This window comes from Artemia sp. Qi Xiang Cuo, chromosome 4 (assembly GCF_049724085.1).
Source record: "Artemia sp. Qi Xiang Cuo chromosome 4, ASM4972408v1, whole genome shotgun sequence".
NCBI classification, from domain to species: Eukaryota; Metazoa; Arthropoda; class Branchiopoda; order Anostraca; family Artemiidae; genus Artemia; species Artemia sp. Qi Xiang Cuo.
The window spans coordinates 37,388,140-37,410,011 of NC_142797.1; the positions used below are offsets into that span (position 1 = coordinate 37,388,140).

General features: G+C 32.8%; 1 protein-coding gene across 1 annotated transcript in view; it reads right to left on the bottom strand.

Moving 5' to 3' along the window:
* Window positions 1-21,872, bottom strand: part of LOC148953080 (uncharacterized) — a 192,638-nt gene that overhangs the window by 154,502 nt on the left and 16,264 nt on the right. The window lies entirely within an intron of this gene.

Consider the following 21,872-nt stretch of genomic DNA (forward strand, 5'->3'; position numbering starts at 1 on the left):
GGATTTATTTCGGCGAAACAGTTAGAGACATTTTAAAAGATGATTTTAGAAAAGGTTTTAGAAGAGGTTTTGAGTGTGGTCGTTATAGTAAACAAGTTCTATTTGAACAGTGTCGTGAGGTCCTCTACCCCAACCCCAAAGGGCCCCGATCACTCTACCCCGATCCAAAGGGTTTCAATCCCCATACCCCAATCCCGAAGGAACCCCCCGGTCCCCAAAGGTTCCCCGGGCTCCCACCCGGCCCCCCCAGACCCCCAAAGGCCCTCCCCGGGCCCCCAGAGTCCCCTCCATATTTTTTAATACTTTTTTTAAGGCTTTATTATATCTTTTCAGAACAAGTTATTTTCCTAATGTCCATCCTAAACCCATTTTACAAGTTGAAATGGGCGAAACCGTTTTAGGCATTTTAGGGAATTATTTCGGCGAAACAGTTAGAGACATTTTAAAAGATGATTTTAGAAGATGTTTTAGAAGAGGATTTGAGGGTGAAACTCTGTGGTCGTTATAATACACAAGTTCCATTTGAACAGTGTCGTGAGGTCCCCTACCCCCCTCCCCCCCGCCCCCGGGCCCCCTAATGCACATCGAGCCCCCAAAGACCACCGGAACCCCATCCCCCCCCCCATTTTTTAAAAATAATTTTTGAATTTTTTTAACATGGTATTTTTTTATATCAACCCTCTTCCAACTTGAAGTACTTATCTTTTTCACTCACAACTATACTTTACAGCTTTTTGGATACCTCAACACCATGAAATACTTTTCAAAGACCATTTCAGAGCAAGTTACTTTCTTAATGTTCCTCCTAGACCCATTTTGCAACTTGAAGTACTTATCTTTTTCACCCACAACTATACTTTACAGCTTTTTGAGTGTCCCAACACCAAGAAACACTTTTCAAAGACCATTTCAGAGCAAGTTACATTCTTACTGTCCCTCCTAAACCCATTTTCCAACTTGAAGTACTTATCTTTTACACCCACAACTATACTTTACAGCTTTTGGATACCTCAACACCAAGAAATACTTTTCAATGAAAATTTCAAAGCAAGTAACTTTCTTAATGTCAATCGTATACCCATTTTCCAACTTGATATACTTATTTTTTTCACTCTCAACTGTAATTTACAGCTTTTTGGATATCTCAACCCCAAGAAAAACCTTTCAAAGACCATTTAAGAGCAATTTACTTTGTAACTTTTCCACCTAAACCAATTTTCCAATTTGAAGCGAAAATCAATTTCAATCAACGATATACTTTAAAGCTATTCTGACACCCCAAAACAAAGAAATACTATTAAAAGACCATTTCAGAGAACATTACTTTCTTAATGCTCCTCCTAAACCCAGTTTCCAACTTGAAGTACTTATCTTTTTCACCCACAACTATACTTAACACAACCGAAATAATTCCCTAAAATGCCTAAAACGGTTTCGCCCATTTCAACTTGTAAAATGGGTTTAGGATGGACATTAAGAAAATAACTTGTTCTGAAAAGATATAATAAAGCCTTAAAAAAGTATTAAAAATTATGGAGGGGACTCTTTGGGGGCCCGGGGTGGGCCTTTGGGGGTCTGGGGGGCGGGGTGGGCGCCGGGGTAACTTTGGGGGACGGGGGGGTTCTTTGTGGTTTGGGGTTTGGGGATTGGAACCCTTTGGATCGGGGTTGGGCGATCGGGGCCCTTTGGGGTTGGGGTAGAGGACCTCACGACACTGTTCAAATAGAACTTGTTTACTATAACGACCACACTCAAAACCTCTTCTAAAACCTTTTCTAAAATCATCTTTTAAAATGTCTCTAACTGTTTCGCCGAAATAGTTCCCTAAAATGTCTAAAACCGTTTCACCCAAATAATCCCCTAAAAGTAATCTCAGCGTGTTCTCTTTGTTTTTGGCATCTCTGTGCTTTCACATTTCAAATTTGTAGGAAACCCTTTCCTACGTTAATCTCTTCATCCCATAAATGTTCCTAGCTACACTATTAAGGTTTCGTTAGAATATCAATTTATCTCTCCGACTTAAAGCTCAGTGAAGCCGTATTTAAAAATAGAATTTCTATCTCTTTAGCCTCCCGCATAATTCCAAGATAACAAGTGATGTTATTTCTAATTCCTGACAGTAAAGATCAATGAAGCCCTATTTAAAAATAGAATATTAATTTTTCTCTCTGACCTAAAGAACGTTTAAGTTCATTTAATTTAATTTCTCATTAAATCACTACAAGACAAAATAACACTTTTACAATATGAATCAATGGAAAACAAAATATTTACAGAGGGTGCCTACACAGTTTATCCCTCAGACCTAAGATTAAAGAAAGCCATAATGTTTCTTAATTCCCCCTTCGTGAATCAATATATTCCCCTAGCGATTATGTAAATCAATTTCTCAGGTTAGGTTAGCCTAAAGGTCAAAGAAGCCATGTTTATTTCTTAATTCCCCTTCGTGAATCAATAATTCCCCCGCCGATTATGTAAATCAATTTCTCAGGTTAGGTTCGCCTAAACACATAAAACAGACATAAATTGCTGTTGACATCCATAAATGTGAGAAAGTTCCTGTTTTTTCATTCTCACTGACAAAAACCATAAAACAGACATAAATTGCTGTTGACATCCATAAATGTGAGAAAGTTCCTGTTTTTTCATTCTCACTGAGAAAACCATAAAACAGACATGAATTACTGTTGACATCCATGAAAAACATCAAATAAATTGACCAACACACAACCGTCCAAGAAAACATCCATCAATGCGAGAAAGTTCCTGTTTTTTCATTCTCACTGACAAAAACCATAAAACAGACATAAATTGCTGTTAACATCCATAAATGTGAGAAAGTTCCTGTTTTTTCATTCTCACTGACAATGAACCATAAAACAGACATAAATTGCTGTTAACATCCATAAATGTGAGAAAGTTCCTGTTTTTTCATTCTCACTGACAACGAACCATAAAACAGACATGAATTGATGTTGACATCCATCAAAGTGAGAAAGTTCCTGTTTTTTCCTTCTCACTGACAAAAACCATAAAACAGACATAAATTGTTGTTGACATCCATGAAAAACATCAAAAAAATTGACCAACACACATAGTCGTCCAAGAAAACATCCATCAAAGTGAGAAAGTTCCTGTTTTTTCCATTCTCACTGACAAAAACCATAGAATAGATATAAATTGCTTTTGACATCCATAAATTTGAGAAAGTTCCTGTTTTTTCATTCTCACTGACAAAAACCATAAAACAGACATTAATTTCTGTTGACATCCATGAAAAACATCAAATAAATTGACCAACACACATAACCGTCCAAGAAAACATCCATAAAAGTGAGAAAATTCATGTTTTTTCAAGTGAGAAAATTCCTGTTTTTTCATTCTCACTGAGAAAACCATAAACCACGTGGTCATGTTCGGAGTAGCACCTCCCTCTCTACTTACTATATGTACTCAATGACAAATTTCATAATTTACAGCCCCTTTCCCAGGTGTTGTAGGGGTCAGTTCATCCCAAGAGGCATAGTTATGGGAACATTCAACTATGCTGAACAAAATGGCTATCTCAAAATTTTGATCGGATGACTTTGGGTAACTTTGGGTAAAATCTTTTTGGTAACTTAACACGCATCTGTGGCCTTTCTTCTGACAAAAAATGCAAAATTCCACATTTTGTAGATATGAGCTTGCTACATGTACAGTAGAGTTCTCTGATACGCCGAATCTGACGGTGCGATTTTCATTAGGATTCCTTGACTTTCTGGAGTTCCCCTCCCACCCAGAATCATGAAAATCACGTGAATTTTCCCATGCTCGTTGCTTTTGACAGGTAATATTAAACTTAATGAATTTTAAATATTAGAAATCAGCATAAAAAGCTAATTCTTCTGATGTATCTATTGTTATCAAAATACCGTTTTTAGAGTTTTTAATACTATTTAGCAAAGTTGCTCCTTAATTACAGTTCATTATCACGAACTAAGGTTCTCTGATACGCTGAATCTAATGGTGCGATTTTCATTGGGATTCCTTAAATTTCTGGGGGTCCCCCCCCCCGAATCACGAAAATCACGCGAATTTTCTCAGACTCGTTGCTTTTGATGGGTAACATTAAACTTAATGAATTTCACATATTAGGAATCAGTATAAAAAGCTAATTCTTCAGATGTATCTATTGTTATCAAAATACCATTTTTTAGAGTTTCCAATACTATTGGGCAAAGTCGCCCCTCAATTACAGTTCATTATCACAAACTGTTTGAACAAAGGTTTATCACCAGAATTAGAAATAGTAAATTGTATTTTATTGGATCTAAATCCAGCTGAACGACAGACATAAAAAGCCAAAAATACAATAAAAAAGGAAGATTACTATAAAATGTAAAGAAAGCTAAGACATACTTCAAGTTTGTTTGGCCACTGTCAAAAGGAACAATTTTCAAGGCGTCCCAGATATGATAGAAAAAAATCCGAAGTGGAAATCTCCGATTTCACCCTATTTTCCCCTAAGCAATAACAAGTCAAAACACATTTAGGGATTTTTTTTTTATAAATATTAATTGAAATCAAATAAGATCGGATTCAAACTATCAATATCAATTGACAAGACAGAACGTAAATCTAGTTTTTTTTTCTAATTATATCACATAATGTCTTTTGAATTGCCATATCTGACACCAGTATTATTTCAGCATTCATTCCGCTAACATCTAAATACACAGGCAGTGAAATAACTTGAAAAACCAGTTCCTATTGACAAGAATTGTCATGTTAAGTTGAAATCTTACTTTATAAGACTTGCAATGTTAAGTGGAAATTTTGTGAGAATAATTATAGTCACTGGAATAGTCACTCGGATGCATTAGTGAGGCTCGGCCCTCACAGAAAGACAAGTAACCTTTCTAATTATTATAACCATATTTCCGGATTAATTATGACTTCTGTTAATTTATCTGAAACTCTACAAGAAATTAATCGAAAATTGAACGGAATAGAAATAGTTTCGTCGCAGGTTCAAGAACTTAGAAACGACCTATCTGCTATTTCGTTGGGAATGGATTCGACAGTAGAGAAGTTCTCGGAGGGTGCGTCACAATTGAAGAAAGATTACCTAAGTTTCCAAGCTGAAATGTCGGCTACTAACGTAAAATTGCCAAAACTAGAAAATGAGTCTAAAAAGTGTAATTTGGTCCTGTATAATTTTGACCCTACAAACAAAGGTTCTTCGTTACGAGAAGATGAAATGAAAGCACTAAACTTACATGTGCCAAATTTAGGGCTGAAAATGATGGACATTAGACATTTTCGGCTAAACGCTAAACAAGGCGCTCGACTGGTGTTGCTTAAGTTCACAGGCGGTTACATTCGTGATATTATATTGCGGTCAAGTACTCACCTGAAAAGGGCGGGTCTTAGTGTTAGTCCCGATTATACAGAGCGTGAACTGTCTATCCGTAACCGCCTAAAGCCTTTTCTTGAACGTGCTAGAGGAGAAAATAGAGAAGCAAGACTAAGAGGGACAAAGTTATATATTGGTCAACAGTGTTTTACGTATAGCTTTGATAAGCAATCTGTAGTTGAGGTTACGAATGCCCCTAATATAGAGTCATCAGCGAGTACCATGACCCATTTTAAGAAAATCTTGGACAAAAGTTTCACCGTGAACCTGGGTGTTTATTCAGTGCCGCAAAAAAGTTTAGTAACGAGTTTGGTTTCTGAAAATAATCGGTTTAACCTGGAAGAACCTTGCAATTCAAGATCGCGTCCAGGATCTTCATCCTATATTCAATCTTTCTTTAGTGTAGTGGTGGAGCTTAGTAGTGATAACGAAATAAATGGGATGAACAGTAGTAGAGAGCGAAGTACCAGCGCGACGAATACAAGATCATTGACCATCTAACGGGACAAGATCATTGACCTACTAACGGTACGAACATCTGGACGAACAAGATCACGACCGGGACATGTGACATCATCAGATAATGAAAAGATGACAGCTGTCAATCACCGGTTGGAATACTGTGATAAAAAGGTGACATCATCAGATAAGGAAATTTTCAATATTGGAATATTCTTATCAGAGAGTTGGAAATACAGACGGGACAAGATATTTGATTGACACAATTTCTCCATGAGACAACATAAATTTGAAAGTAGAAACGAAAATGGTAAGGCATCTCAGGTAATGCTAACTCCTATTAAGAGATACATATTGTTTTTTATTTGGGCGGTTCTCGACTGTGTCCAGTATAATACATAAGCACAATTTGAACAGAGTTGTAAGGTCCCCTTCCTCAACCCCAAAGGGCCCCCTCCCCCCAACTTTTTTGGGCCCCCATCCCCATTTTTTTTTAACTTTTTTTTGCGCGCTTGAGACACAGAAGGGCCCCCACCCCACCCCTCCCCCCTACATTTTGGGAAAATTCCCCAATTTTTTTTTACTTTTTGAAGTTTATTTTTTAACATGATAATTTTATTTCAACTTTTTTTACATGTATTAGAATGAACAAGTACACAATATGGGATTAGTGAGATGGTTATGGATTTGAATCATCAAGGACCGCAACCACCAACAACCCTAGCCACCAAGGACCTCAACTTCCAAAGTCTCCTACCCCAACCACTAAGGGCCCCCCTCCCCCCAACTTTTTGGCCCCTCCCAGTTTTATAATACTTTTTTTACGCACTTGAGACACAGAAGGGCCCCCTCCCCCCAAATTTTTGGGACCCCACCCCATTTTTTAATACTTTTTTTTGTGCGATTGAGACAAAGAAGGCCCCCCCAACTTTTTGGGCCCCTCACCTCATTTTTAATACCTTTTTTGCGTGCTTGAGACTGAGCAATTAACAAACTGAAAAGGTTTTTCAGCTAAAACAGGGAACAAGTTTAAAACTTTTTTAATAAAGTTTAATAAACGTAATTAATAAAGTTTTCAGAAACATGAACATCCCAGTTTGAAATACATCTGATTTTATTAATATTTTTTTTAGCTAGGTTTCTTAACCTTTCGTAGATGTGTGTTGCATGAAACTCATGATTCGGGATGTATAGTTTGCTATTTTGGACTTTTCTGAGCTAGACTTTCAAACCTTTCGTATGTGTATGTCCTGTTTTATTAATAATATTTGATTTTCTAATCAAGTCGGGTTTTAATTTTCAGAAATAAGAACATCCATGTTTAAAGTACATCTGATTTTATTAATAATATTTTATTTCTTTTTAATAATTGGGTACATTTTGTATATTTTTCTAATAAAGTTGGGTTTTAATTTTCAAAAATAACAACATTCATGTTTTAAAAACATCTGATTTTATTAATAATATTTCATTTCTTTTAATAATTGGGTAAATTTTTGCATATTAAAAAAAAAATAAAATTAAGATTTAGTTTTCAGAAATATGAACATCCCAGCTTAAAATATATCTGATTTTATTAATAAAATTTTCTTAGCTAGGTTTCTTAACCATTCGTAGGTGTATGTCTGGTTTTATTAATAATATTTGATTTTCTAATAAAATTGGGTTTTTATTTTCAGAAATAAGAACATTCATGTTTAAGATTTATCTGATTTTATTAATAATATTTGGTTACCTTTAATAATTGGGTACATTTTTGCATATTTTTTAATAAGGTAGGATTTTACTTTTACGAAATATGAACATCCTAGTTTAAAATACATCCGATTTTATTAATAACATTTTCTTAGCTAAGTTTCTTAACCTTTCGTAGATGGATATTGCATGAAACTCATGATTCGGGATGTAGATTGCTATTTTGGACTTTTCTGAGATAGATTTACTAACCTATCGTAGGTGTATGTCCGATTTTATTACTAATATTTGATTTTCTAATCAAGATGGGTTTTAGTTTTCAGAAATAAGAACATCCATGTTTAAAATGCATCTGATTTTATTAATAATATTTGTTTTATTTTAATAATTGGGTACATTTTTGCATATTTAAAAAAAAATAAAGTTGGGTTTTAATTTTCAAAAATATGAACATCCCAGGTTTAAAATACATCTGATTTTATTAATAGCCTTTTTTTTAGCTAGGTTTCTTAACCATTCGTAGGTGTATGCCTTGTTTTATTAATAATATTTGATTTTCTAATGAATTTGGGTTTTAATTTTCAGAAATAAGAACATCCAATGTTTAAAATACCTCTGATTTTACTAATGATATTTTATTTCTTTTAATAAATGGGTACATTTTCGCATATTTTTTTAATATTGGGTTATAGTTTTCAGAAATATGAACATCCTAGTTTAAAATACATCTGATTTTATTAATAACATTTTCTTAGCTAGGTTTCTTAACCTTTCGTAGGTGTATATTGCATGAAACTCATGATTTGGGATGTCTAGTTTGCTATTTTGGACTTTTCTGAGCTAGATTTCATAACCTTTTATAGGCGCATGTTTGGTTATATTAATAATGTTTGATTTTCTAGTAAATATGGGCTTTGATTTTCAGAGATAAGAATATCCATATTTAAAATAAAACTTATTTTATTAATAATGTTGTCTTCTTTTAATAATTGGGTAAATTTTTGCATATTTTTTAAATAAAGTTGGGTTTTAGTTTTCAGAAATATGAACATATCAGTTTAAAATACATCTGATTTTATTAATAACATTTTCTTAGCTAGGTTTCTTGACCTTTCATAGACGTGTGTTGCATGTAACTGATGATTTAGGATGTATAGTTTGCTATTTTGGGCTTTTCTGAGCTAGATTTCATAACCTATCGTAGCTGTATGTCTGGTTTTATTAATAATATTTTATTGTGTAATAAAGTTGGGTTTTAATTTTCTGAAAAACTAACATTCATGTTCAACAATTATCTGATTTTATTAATAATATTTGATGTCCTTTAATCATTGGGCATCCTTATACATTTTTTTTTAATAAAGATATTTTTTAGTTTTCAGAAATATGAGCATCCCAGTTTAAAATACATCTGATTTTATTAATAACATTTTCTTAGCTAGGTTTCTTGACCTTTCAAAGACGTGTGTTGCATAAAACTCATGATTTGGGATGTCTAGTTTGCTATTTTGGACATTTCTGAGCTAGATTTCCTAACCTCTCGTAGATGTATGTCTGGTTTTATTAATAATAATTGATTTTCTAATAAAGTTGGGTTTTAATTTTCAGAAATAAGAACATCCATGTTTAAAATACACGTTTTTATTAATAATATTTGATTTCCCATTAATAATTGGGTACATTTTTGCATATTTTTTAAAATAAAGTCGGGTTTAGTTTTCAGCAATATGAACATCCCAGTTTGAAATACATCTGATTTTACTAATAACATTTTCTTAGCTAGGTTTCTTAATTTTTCGTAGATGTGTGTTGCTTGAAACTCAGGAATTGAGATGTATAGTTTGCAATTTTGGGAATCTATAATAAAGATTTTATGGCCTTTCTTACGTATATGTTTTGTTTTATTAATAATATTTGATTTTTTAAACAAGTTGGGTTTTAATTTTCAGAAATAAGAACATCCATGTTCAAAATTTATCTGATTTTATTAATAATATTTCATTACATTTAATAATTGGATACATTTTTGCATATTTTTTAATAAAGGTGGGTTTTAGTTTTCAGAAATATGAACATCCCAGTTTAAAATACCTCCGATTTTATTAATAATAATTAATTATAATATTAATAATATTAATAATTTTGACTTTTCCGAGCTTGATTTCCTAACCTTTCGTTGGTGTATGTCTGGTTTTATAAATCAAATTTGATTTTCTAATCAAGATGGGTTTTAATTTTAAGAAATAAGAACATCCTTGTTTAAAATAAATCTGATTTTATTAATAATATTGTTTTCTTTTAATAATTGGGTACATTTTTGTATATTTTTTAAAATAACGTTGGGTTTTAGTTTTCAGAAATATGAACATCCCAGTTTAAAATACATCTGATTTTATTATTAATATTTTCTTAGCTAGGTTCCTTAACCTTTCGTAGATGGATGTTGCATGAAACTCATAATTTGGGATGTCTAGTTTGCTATTTTGGACTTTTCTGAGCTTGCTTTCCTCAACTTTCGTTGTTGTATGTCTGGTTGTATTAATAACATTTGATTTTCTAATCAAGTTGGGTTTTAATTTTCAGAAATAAGAGCATCCATATTTAAAATACATCTGATTTTATAAATAATATTGTTTTCTTTTAATAATTGGGTACATTTTTGCATATTTAAAAAAAAAATAAAGTTGGATTTTAGTTTTCAGAAATATGAACATCCCAGTTTAAAATACATCTGATTTTATTAATAACATTTTCTTAACTGAGTTTTTTAACCTTTCGTAGGTGTATGTATGGTTTTATTAATAATATTCGATTTTCTTATCAAGTTAGGTTTTAATTTTCAGAAATATGAACATCCATGTTTAAAATACATCTAATTTTATTAATAATATTTTATTTCTTTTAATCATTGGGTACATTTTGCATATTTTTTTTATATAGGGTTTTTGTTTTCAGAAAATATGAACATCCCAGTTTAAAATACATGATTTTATTAATAATATTTGATTTTCTAATAAAGTAATTTTCAGAAATAAGAACATCCATGTTTAAAATTTATCTGATTTTATTAATAATATTTGATTACCTTTAATAATTAGGTACATTTTTGCATATTTTTTTAATAAAGTTAGGTTTTAGTTTTCAGAAATATGAACATCCCAGTTTAAAATACATCTGATTTTATTAATAATATTTTCTTAGCTAGGTTTCTTAACCTTTCGTGGATGGGTGTTGCATGAAACTCATGATTTGGGAATGTCTAGTTGGCTATTTTGGACTTTTCTGAGCTTGATTTCCTAACCTTTCGTTGGTGTATGTCTGGTTTTATAAATCAAATTTGATTTTCTAATCAAGATGGGTTTTAATTTTAAGAAATAAGAACATCCTTGTTTAAAATAAATCTGATTTTATTAATAATATTGTATTCTTTTAATAATTGGGAACATTTTTGCATATTTTTTAAAATAACGTTGGGTTTTAGTTTTCAGAAATATGAACATCCCAGTTTAAAATACATCTGATTCTATTAATAACATTTTCTTAGCTAGGTTTCTTAACCTTTCGTAGTGTTATGCCTAGTTATATTAATAATATTTTATTTTCTAATCAAGCTGAGTTTCAATTTTCAGAAATAAGAAGATCCAATGTTTAAAATACATCTGATTTTATTAATAATATTTGATTTCTTTTAATAATTGGGTAGATTTTTGCATATTTATTTAAAATAAAGTTGGGTTTTAGTTTTCAGAAATATGAACATCCGAGTTTAAAATACATCTGATTTTATTAATAACATTTTCTTAGCTAGGTTTCTTAACCTTTCGTAGGTGTAAGTCAGGTTTTTCGTAGGTAAATGCCTAGTTTTATTAATAATATTTTAATTTCTTTTAATAATTGGGCACATTTTGCATATTTTAAAAAAATAAAGTTGGGTTTTAGTTTTCAGAAATATGAACATCCCAGTTTAAAATACATCTGATTTTATTAATAACATTTTCTTAGCTAGGTTTCTTAACTTTTCACAGATGTATGTGTCATTTTATTAATAAAATTTTCTTAGCTAGATTTCTTAACCTTTCATAAGTGTATGTCAGGTTTTATTAATAATATTTGATTTTCTAATCAAGTTGGGTTTTAATTTTCAGAAATAAGAACACCCATGTCTAAAATACATATGATTTCATCAATAATATTTGATTTCCCTTTATTAATGGGTACATTTTTGCATATTTTTTTAAATAAAGTTGGGTTTTAGTTTTCAGAAATATGAATATCCCAGTTTAAAATACATCCGATTTTATTAATAACATTTTCTTAGCTAGGCTTCTAAACCTTTCGTAGATGGGTGTTGCATGAAACTCATGAGTAGGGATGTTTAGTTTGCTATTTTGGACTTTCAGAGCTAGATTTCCTAACCTTTCGTAGGTGTATGTCTGGTTTTATTAATAATATTTGATTTTCTAATAAAGTTGGGTTTTAATTTCCAGAAATAAGAACATCCATGTTTAAAATACATCTAATTTTATTAATAATATTTGATTTCCTTTTAATAATTGGGTACATTTTGGCATTTAAAAAAAATTAAGTTGTGTTTTAGTTTTCAGAAATATGAACATCCCATTTTAAAATACATCAGATTTTATTAATAACATTTTCTTAGCTAGGTTTCTTAACCTTTGGTAGATGCGTTTTGCATGGAACTCATGATTTTTGATGTTTAGTTTGCTATTTTGAACTTTTCTTAGCTAGATTGTCTAACCTTTCGTAGGTGTATGACTGGTTTTATCAATAATATTTGATTTTCTAATCAAGTTTTGTTTTAATTTTCAGAAATACGAACATCCATGTTTAAAATACATCTTATTTTATTAATAATATTCGATTTTCTAATAAAGTTGGGTTTTAATTTTCAGAAATAAGAACATCCATGTTTAAAATTTATCTGATTTTATTAATAATATTTGATTACCTTTAATAATTGGGTACATTTTTGCATATTTAAAAAAAAATAAAGTTGGGTTTGAGTTTTCAGAAATATGAACATCCCAGTTTAAAATAAATCCGTTTTTATTAATAACATTTTCTTAGGTAGGTTTCTTAACCTTTCGTAGATGGGTGTTGCATGTAACTCATGATTTGGGATGTCTAGTTTGCTATTTTTGACTTTTCTGAGCTTGATTTCCTAAACTTTCGTTGGTGTATGTCTGGTTTTATAAATCATATTTGATTTTTTAATCAAGATGGGTTTTAATTTTAAGAAATAAGAACATCCTTGTTTAAAATAAATCTGATTTTATTAATAATATTGTTTTCTTTTAATAATTGGGAACATTTTTGCATATTTTTTAAAATAAAGTTGGGTTTTAGTTTTCAGAAATATGAACATCCCAGTTTAAAATACATCTGATTTTATTAATAACATTTTCTTAGCTAGGTTTCTTACCCTTTCGTAGTTATATGCCTAGTTTTATTAATAATATTTGATTTTCTAATAAAGTTGGGTTTTAATTTTCAGAAATAGGAACATCCATGTTTAAAATACATCTGATTTTATTAATAGTGTATGTCTGGTTTTATTAATAATATTTGATTTTCTAATCAAGTTGGGTTTTAATTTCCAGAAATAAGAACATCCATGTTTAAAATACATCTAATTTTATTAATAATATTTGTTTTCCTTTTAATAATTGGGTACATTTTTGCATATTTTTTAAAAAATAAAGTTGGGTTTTAGTTTTCAGAAATATGAACATCCCAGTTTAAAATACATCTGATTTTATTAATAACATTTTCTTAGCTAGGTTTCTTGACCTTTTGTAGATGCGTTTTGCATGGAACTCATGATTTTTGATGTTTAGTTTGCTATTTTGAACTTTTCTTAGCTAGATTGTCTAACCTTTCGTAGGTGTATGACTGGTTTTATCAATAATATTTGATTTTCTAATCAAGTTGGGTTTTAATTTTCAGAAATACGAACATCCATGTTTAAAATACATCTGATTTTATTAATAATATCTGATTTCCTTTAATAATTGGGTACATTTTTGCATATTTCTTAAATAAAGTTGGGTTTTATTCATTTTTAAGGTTAATTTAGACTAGATTACGTGTGCGCACGTAACCTAGTCTAAATTAACCTTAAAAATGAATAAAACCCAACTTTATTAAAAAAAATATGCAAAAATGTACCCAATTATTAAAAGGAAATCAAATATTATTAATAAAATCAGATGTATTTTAAACATGGATGTTCTTATTTCTGAAAATTAAAACCCAACTTTATTAGAAAATCAAATATTATTAATAAAACCAGACATACATCTACGAGAGGTTAGGAAATCTAGCTCAGAAATGTCCAAAATAGCAAACTAGACATCCCAAATCATGAGTTTTATGCAACACACGTCTATGAAAGGTCAAGAAACCTAACTAAGAAAATATTATTAATAAAATCAGATGTATTTTAAACTGATATATTCATATTTCTGAAAACTAAAACCCAACTTTATTTAAAAAATATGCAAAAAGGTACCCAATTATTAAAGGTAATCAAATATTATTAATAAAATCAGATAATTTTTAAACATGGATGTTCTTATTTCTGAAAATTAAAACCCCACTTGATTAGAAAATCAAATATTATTAATAAAACCAAATATACACCTACGATAACTTATGAAATCTAGCTAAGAAAAGCCCAAAATAGCAAACTATACATCCCGAATCATGAGTTTCATGAGTTCAATGCAACACACGTCTATGAAAGGTCAAGAAACCTAGATAAGAAAATGTTATTAATAAAATCAGATGTATTTTAAACTGATATGTTCATATTTCTGAAAACTAAAACCCAACTTTATTTAAAAAATATGCAAAAATTTACCCAATTATTAAATTAAATGAAATATTATTAATAAAATCAGGTTTATTTTAAACATGGATGTTCTTATTTCTGAAAATTAAAACCCAGCTTGATTAGAAAATCAAATATTATTAATAAAACCAGATATACACCTACGAAAGGTTATGAAATCTAGCTCAGAAAAGTCCAAAATAGCAAACTAGACATCCCAAATCATGAGTTTCATGCAACATAAACCTACGAAAGGTTAAGAACCCTAGCTAAGAAAATGTTATTAATAAAATCAGATGTACTTTAAACATGGATGTTCTTATTTCTGAAAATTAAAACCCGACTTGATTAGAAAATCAAATATTATTAATAAAACAGGACATACACATACGAAAGGTTTGAAAGTCTAGCTAAGAAAAGTCCACAATGGCAAACTATACATCTCGAATCAAGAGTTCCATGAAACACACATCTACGAACAGTTAAGAAACCTAGCTAAGTAAGTGTTATTAATACAAATAAATCAGATGTATTTTAAACTGGGATGTTCATATTTCTGAAAACTAAAACCCAACTTTATTAAAAAAGTTTTAAACTTGTTCCCTGCTTTAGCTGAAAAATCTTTTCAGTTTGTTAATTTCTCCGTCTCAAGCACGCAAATAAAGTATTAAAAAATGTGGGGAAGGGCCCAAAAAGTTAGGGGGGAGGGGGCCCTACTGCGTCTCAATCGCACACAAAAAGTATTAAAAAAATGGGAAGGGGGCCCAAAAAGTTGGGGGGGGGAGGAGGGGGACCTTCTGTGTCTCAACCGCGCAAAAAAAAGTTAAAAAAATGGGGGGGGGCAAAAAGTTGGGGGAGGGGGGCCCTTGGTGGTTGGGGACCTTGGAAGTGTGAGGTCCTTGGTGGCTAGGGTCATTGGTGGTTGCGGTCCTTGATGATTCAAATCCATAACCATCTCACTAATCCCATGTTGTGTACTTGTTCATTCTAAGAAATTAAAAAAAAAAGTTGAAATAAAATTATCATGTTAAAAAATAAACTTCAAAATGTAAAAAAAAAATGGGGGAATGGTCCCAAAAAGTAGGGGGGAGGGGTGGGGGCCCTTGGTGGTTGGGGTAGGGGATTTTACAACACTTCAAATAGTACTTGTGTATTATACTGAACACAGTCGAGAACCGCCCAAATAAAAAATAATATGTATCTCTTAATAGGAGTTAGCATTCCCTGAGATGCCTTACCATTTTCGTTTCAACTTCCAAGTTTATCTTGTCTCATGGAGAAATTGTGTCAATCAAATACCTTGTCCCGTCTGTATTTCCAACTTTCTGATAAGAATATTCCAATGTTGAAATTTCCTTATCTAATGAGGTCACCATTTTATCCCAGCACTTCAACCAGTAATTGACAGCTGTCATCTTTTCCTTATCTGATGATGTCACATGTCCCGGTCGTGATCTTGTTCGTCCAGTTGTTCGTACCGTTTGTAGGTCAATTATCTTGTCCCGTTAGTAGGTTAATGATCTTGTATTCGTCAAGCTGGTACTTCGCTCTCTACTAACAGTGAAACTCCGGTTATTCAAAAAGGCTCCACATCAACTTTTGTCGGGCCTGTGGGGGCTCCCAAACGTAACAGCTAACAAACTATTAGCCCAGGTGACCATATAAGACAGAAGAGCAAGTCGGTTAGAGGTGACGACCCTAAAAACATGGAGCCTAGGCGGCTATTTAATCCGTCACAACCCATTGGCTCAGATAGTGGACAGGATAAGCAGGGCCATGGCGCAAATTACGAGTGTCATTTAGCACATTGGAATGTTCAGGGTTTCTCGTATCTTAAAGTAGAGTGTCTTCTTAAATGTCGTGATTTTTCAGTTGTATCGTTAGTAGAAACGTGGCTGGAAAAAGAGGAGAGAATAGAAGGTTTTTCTTATTTTGGATCACAAACAAAGCGATCGCAGAATGGTAGAACTTATGGAGGAGTTGCATTATTCATAACAAAAAAAATGGCGAAATGTATCTCGGTTGAAAAGTGTTTCATGTAATCTAGTATGGGTGCGAGTATCTTCGGGTAGTAACTCGTTTATCTTTTGTTCAGTGCATTTACCGCGGGAAACTATCACTTTTAGTGATGAAGATACCTGTGAGATATTAGAAAATTATATGGATCGTTTGTCAGAACAGTTTCCGTCCGATTGTTTTATTTTTCTATGGGATTTTAACGGATATACAGGGGAGGACAAAGGAGCCCGTGAGGATGAGGTGGATCTCGAACTAGAATAAATGAATGGAGTCTACATGATTGAGTCGTCGGTTATGAGGAGGACGAGTAAGGATGGTCATCGGAGAAAAAATAATTGGGGTAAAAAATTATTGAATTTTTGTGGTAAGCAGAATTTGGTTATTTTGAATGGGAGGACAGGGAAGGATAAAGGAGTGGGGGATTTTACATATTTTTCGGGTAAATCTCCAAGTGTTATAGATTATGGGGTTGTTAGTCTGGGGCTTCTTTCTTGTTGTCTGGATTTTGAGGTGATGGCGCTGGCTGGGTCGGATCACACGCCTATTAGGGTTGAATTAGGAGGGGGAAGGATGGGCCAAGAGCCAGAAAAAAATTGGGGTTAAGGAACAGATGGGTAATGAGCTTGAAGGTTTGATAATGATAGTGAGGAGAAATTGAAAAAGGTACTAGTTGAAGATAGAGGGCTGGATTCATTTATTCAGAAGTGAGGATATGGCAAGGGAAGGGGATATAGCAGGTTCTGTTGATTTTTTGTCGGGGGTTTTGTATAAGATAGGAACTAAGGTGGCACGTAGGAGAAAAAAAATGGTAGGAGTACAGGCTTGATGAGTTTTTTTTATAAGGAATGTGAGGAAAAGAAGAAGGAGGTTTCAGAAGCTTTTAGATTGCTTAAGGCTAGTAGTACAGTTGATCTTGAAAAAAAACTGCAGGCTCTTAGGGCAAGCGAAGGGGATATAAAAGGCTACTTAAGTTGAAGAAGAGACATTTTGAAGAGAAAGAGAGCCAAAAAATACGGGAGAAATTTAGCGTGAATGATACAACGGAGTTCTGGAAGTTAATTAGGAAATCAACAGAAAATAGAAGGTTGACTGATTCAGTCCCTCACGCCGATACCTGGCCAGAATACTTAGAACAAAAATACAAAGAGATATACACCAAAGAGGACGAAGAGAGATCTGATGAGGAGATTGATAGTTTCGAAGAGACAACCGATATTGAGTTGGATTCAGAGGACGCTAAACTACTGGAGCCGATTGAACAGGAGGAAATATGGCACGCCATGAAAAGACATGAGAGGGAACTCAGCACCGGGCATCGACGGAGTACCAACTAAGCTGTTGAAATGGTCAAGAGCATGGATACTGCCAGTGTTTGCATTGATATTCTCGGCAATTCCAAGTACACCTCTATGGCCGCAAAATTGGCAGATATCGATTATGATCCCATTGCTTAAGAAAGGAGAAAGAAACCTGCACAAGAACTAATAAGTCTAGGAAGTTCTATCAATAAGTTATTTTGTAGAGTGCTGTCTAATAGGATGGATAAATGGTTCCAATATAAAGGTAGATTAATTAAATGTCAGGCAGGGTTTAGGGAAAACTATAGCACAATTGATCAAATATTTTGTTTACAGGTTTTAGTTAGTAAATATACGAGGTATAGGGATAATAGACTATATACGGTGTTTTTGGACATTAGGGAAGCATTTGATGAAGTTTCAAGAAGCATGTTGAAAGGGGTGTTAGTGAAATTAGGATTGCCAATTAGGTTAGTAGAAGTTATAGTGAAAATGTATGAGGTGGTCAAAGTAGAAGTGAAGGTAGGTATTTCTTATTCTAGGCCAGTTTTAAGTAAGGTAGGCCTTAAACAGGGATGCACTCTATCACCGCATTTGTTTTCTCTTTTTATTAATGATATTGAGGAGTATTTTAGAAATAGAAATGTCTCTATTTTAAAATTCATGTCGCTGGAGCTGTTTTGTTTATTATTTCCAGATCACAGAGTATTGCTTGCGAAATCGGCTCCGGATTTGCAAAAGATGTTAGAGATTTTGGATAGTTATTTGGGGAGTAAAAAATTAGTTATAAATATTGATAAATCAGTTATATTAGTTTTTGGAAAGGAAGAAAGGGAAAAGTATAAGTTTTATTTTAAAGGGAAAGAGATGAAAGAAGTTAAGGATTTTATTTATTTGGGATGTAAGTTTACAAGTTCAGGGAGGTGGAGTGATCAGGTGCAAATGGCGAGTTGGCGAGCTACAGAAGAGAATTTTTGAGACGAAGGTAGGTCCAGTATTGAGTTACGGTGGGGAAGTTTGGGGGTTTGAAAAAAGGGAAAAAGTAGAGATAATTTATTTCGGACATTTCAGGAGACTTTTAGGGCTAAGCGGGAAATTTAATAGTCTGGTGCTAAAGGGTGATCCAGGATTGTTTTCATTGAGGGTAAGAAGATTGGTTAGAATGATACGATACTGGGAAAAGGTGATTGGTTTACAGAATAAGGGGTTAGTAAATGCAGCTTATCTGGAGGTGTTGCAAGATAGAAGGAAAAGTTTATGGGCTTCCCAGGTGAAATCAATTTTAAATAGTTGTGGGTTACCAGGTGTTTGGAATGAAGGGTAAGGGATAGGATTGGAAGTAGGAAATGTAGCAAAATTAGAAAAGGGTGTGCTGGGTGATAAGGAGATTCAGAAACGGCAGTATGAAGTTGCGGTAATGGCAACCCTCGGCGTTTACCGGGAATGGAAGGAGGTCTGGAGATATTAAAGCGGGTTTAAATAGTAAAGAAATTAAGTGGTATATTTCAGGGAGGGGTAATTTCCTAGTACTTGGAGAAATGAGGAAATATTCTGGGAGGGTAAGGGCAATGGACGGTCCTTACTCATGCCCTATGTGCGGAGAAAATGGTTAGGAGCTGCTTCACTTCATGGCCCTTTGTCCCGAATTACAGGATTTAAGGAAATAATTATTTTTCGGTAATGTGGGGACAAGTGAGTGGTTGGTTTCAGTAATGGGATCAAAAAATTATGGGACAATAAGAAGACTATAGGCTTTAGATACATAAGGCTTGGATACAAATCATCTAGGATGAATTCCAAGATCGTGACTTTGAGCCCTAAGAATGCGTTTTTCCTAAGCATCTATTTTTCTATCTAAACATTTTGTCAAAGATGTTTCTAAACATATTTTAATCTTAGCGAATTCTCAACATATTTTTAATGCCTTTTGAATTACCATAGCCGCAGCTGAAACCGTGTGGGATGAATTCCGGGATTTTGACCTTGAGCCCTCAGAATGCGTTTTTTCTAAGCATATATTTTTCTATCAAAACATATTGCCTTACGAAACACATGATTCTTATTTGCGAAAACTCTCTCCGTTCCTATTCAAAAACAAATATTAGTGAACATTGGCCAAAATACTCAAGGTCTGTTTTATTTAGCTACCGTTCTAACACGATTAATGCTGCTTACGATTCATAGATATCCAAGGCTCGTGAAGAGACTGGCCAAATACGTGGTTTATAAATATAAATCTAGTGCTTCAAAAGTTAAATTTTATTATTCCAAATTTACACTCATTAACCAGGATTGGACAGGCTCTAAAACACTGTTTTAAAGTTTACTAAATACATTCTCGTATTAGTTTCTTCCTTTCATGTTTAAATTATTTGAATTCTTAATTCAATTATATTAGTTATATTACTAACATTAATAATCTAACTATAAAATATAAAACTATTTTAGCTACATTATTTAATTTTTGAGTTTATATTACCTCAGAACGTACTCGGTTGGAAATTAATAAAACTGAAAATATACTTAAAATGTAAATACAAAAACGGTTAAAATTTTTAAATAAGAAATGGAAAGTTTACCCTCTTTTTTTTCGGGGGGGGGGCGGGGAGGGGCTATTTTCAATTAATTTTAAGCATAAATGGAAAGGCAGTTTGGTCAAAGAAACTATTTTTATATAGTTTAAAGCAATATTTTTATCTATTTGGCAGTAATTGTTTATTTTGGGTAGGCCTGACATCCTCCCCAAAGGCATCCTTCATCATCTTGCTTCAGGTAACAGCGTAATAAAGTGTTTAAAACGCTATCTAAAAATTTATGAATCGGAAGAAAATGTTAACGCCATCTGTTACGATTTATGATACCTGTAAAACTTGTCATTCTGGAATTAACCTGCAGATATGGCTTGCAATTAAAGAACAATGTAATTATATCAATCAGTTTCAGACCAAAGAGTATGGGTAAAATATAAGAGCCAAAACTGGTGCCAGTGTTGGCAAAAAAGACCATCAACGCGATATAGCTTTTGGTGACACTTGACATTTTTGTGATCGTTTTTTTCCTGTCAGGGACTGAGATCAGACACTTATTACTACACTAATTTTTACCAACTACACAAATTAAGCTAACAATTTGTTAACTTCATTTTTGTTTTTAATGTTGCTCCTTACTTTCAGTTGAAACAACTTGCTTTTTTAAATTTAATAAAGTAAGGAACTTCCTTTCGTTACTAAATAACAATGCTATTTCAAGCAGTGATGGTCACTCAATCAGTTAAACTGGCTATAAAGCATCCAAATAAAGTTGATGGCTTGTGGACAATTTTCTTCTGAAAAGAGGTCGCAAGTAAAACATGATAATTATAGTCAGAATGGGCAGTTATTATTGGAATCTTTTTTCCACTGAAGGTAGAGCCGAGTCTCGGGTTTTGATTCGTCACGGGAGAGGACAAGGAAATGCAAGCCCTCGCTTTAGGTGGGTGGGTATGAGATAGTATTCATCATATACAAACTATTTCCAGCTTACGGTAAAAAGCCACAAAATTTAACTTTCAGAATTAAAAGCCTAAGAATGTTTAAAAGAGGATGGAAGCGACAAAAAAAAAAGAAGAAAAAAAAGACAAATGTCCCCAATTTTACTTACGGTAATTAGGCTAATGTAGCTAGAATAATATCAATATGTGCATCATCAATATACTGATTTTATGGCTTATCGGTTCACTAAATATAGACGGTGGTCCTGATCACCCGGGGGCCAACAAGCCCTAAACTTCTGATAATATTGATGAGTTTGAAGTTAGGGAAAGTCAGTGGCGCCAATTCAATGTTGGGGGGGGGGGCAATTTATTTATTTTTCATATTTTCTATGGATAATACCAAAAAGGCACATTTTTCAAAGAAAATACAAAGAAGGTATTTTTCTAATCTGGGGGAGATTCCCCCTGCCCTAAAATCAGCGCTAATGGGGGGGGGGGAGGAGATTTGAAAATAATAGTGGGAAGAAAATACATGCATGTAGTCATATTTCAAATTAGCATTACATTCTTTTTAGCGCAAAAGTTTTATGAAAAAAAATCCTTCTTATATCTTCGATACGTTATGAATTAAGGGTACTTACGTGTTATAGCGACCACACCAAAGAGGTGAAGTTAGGT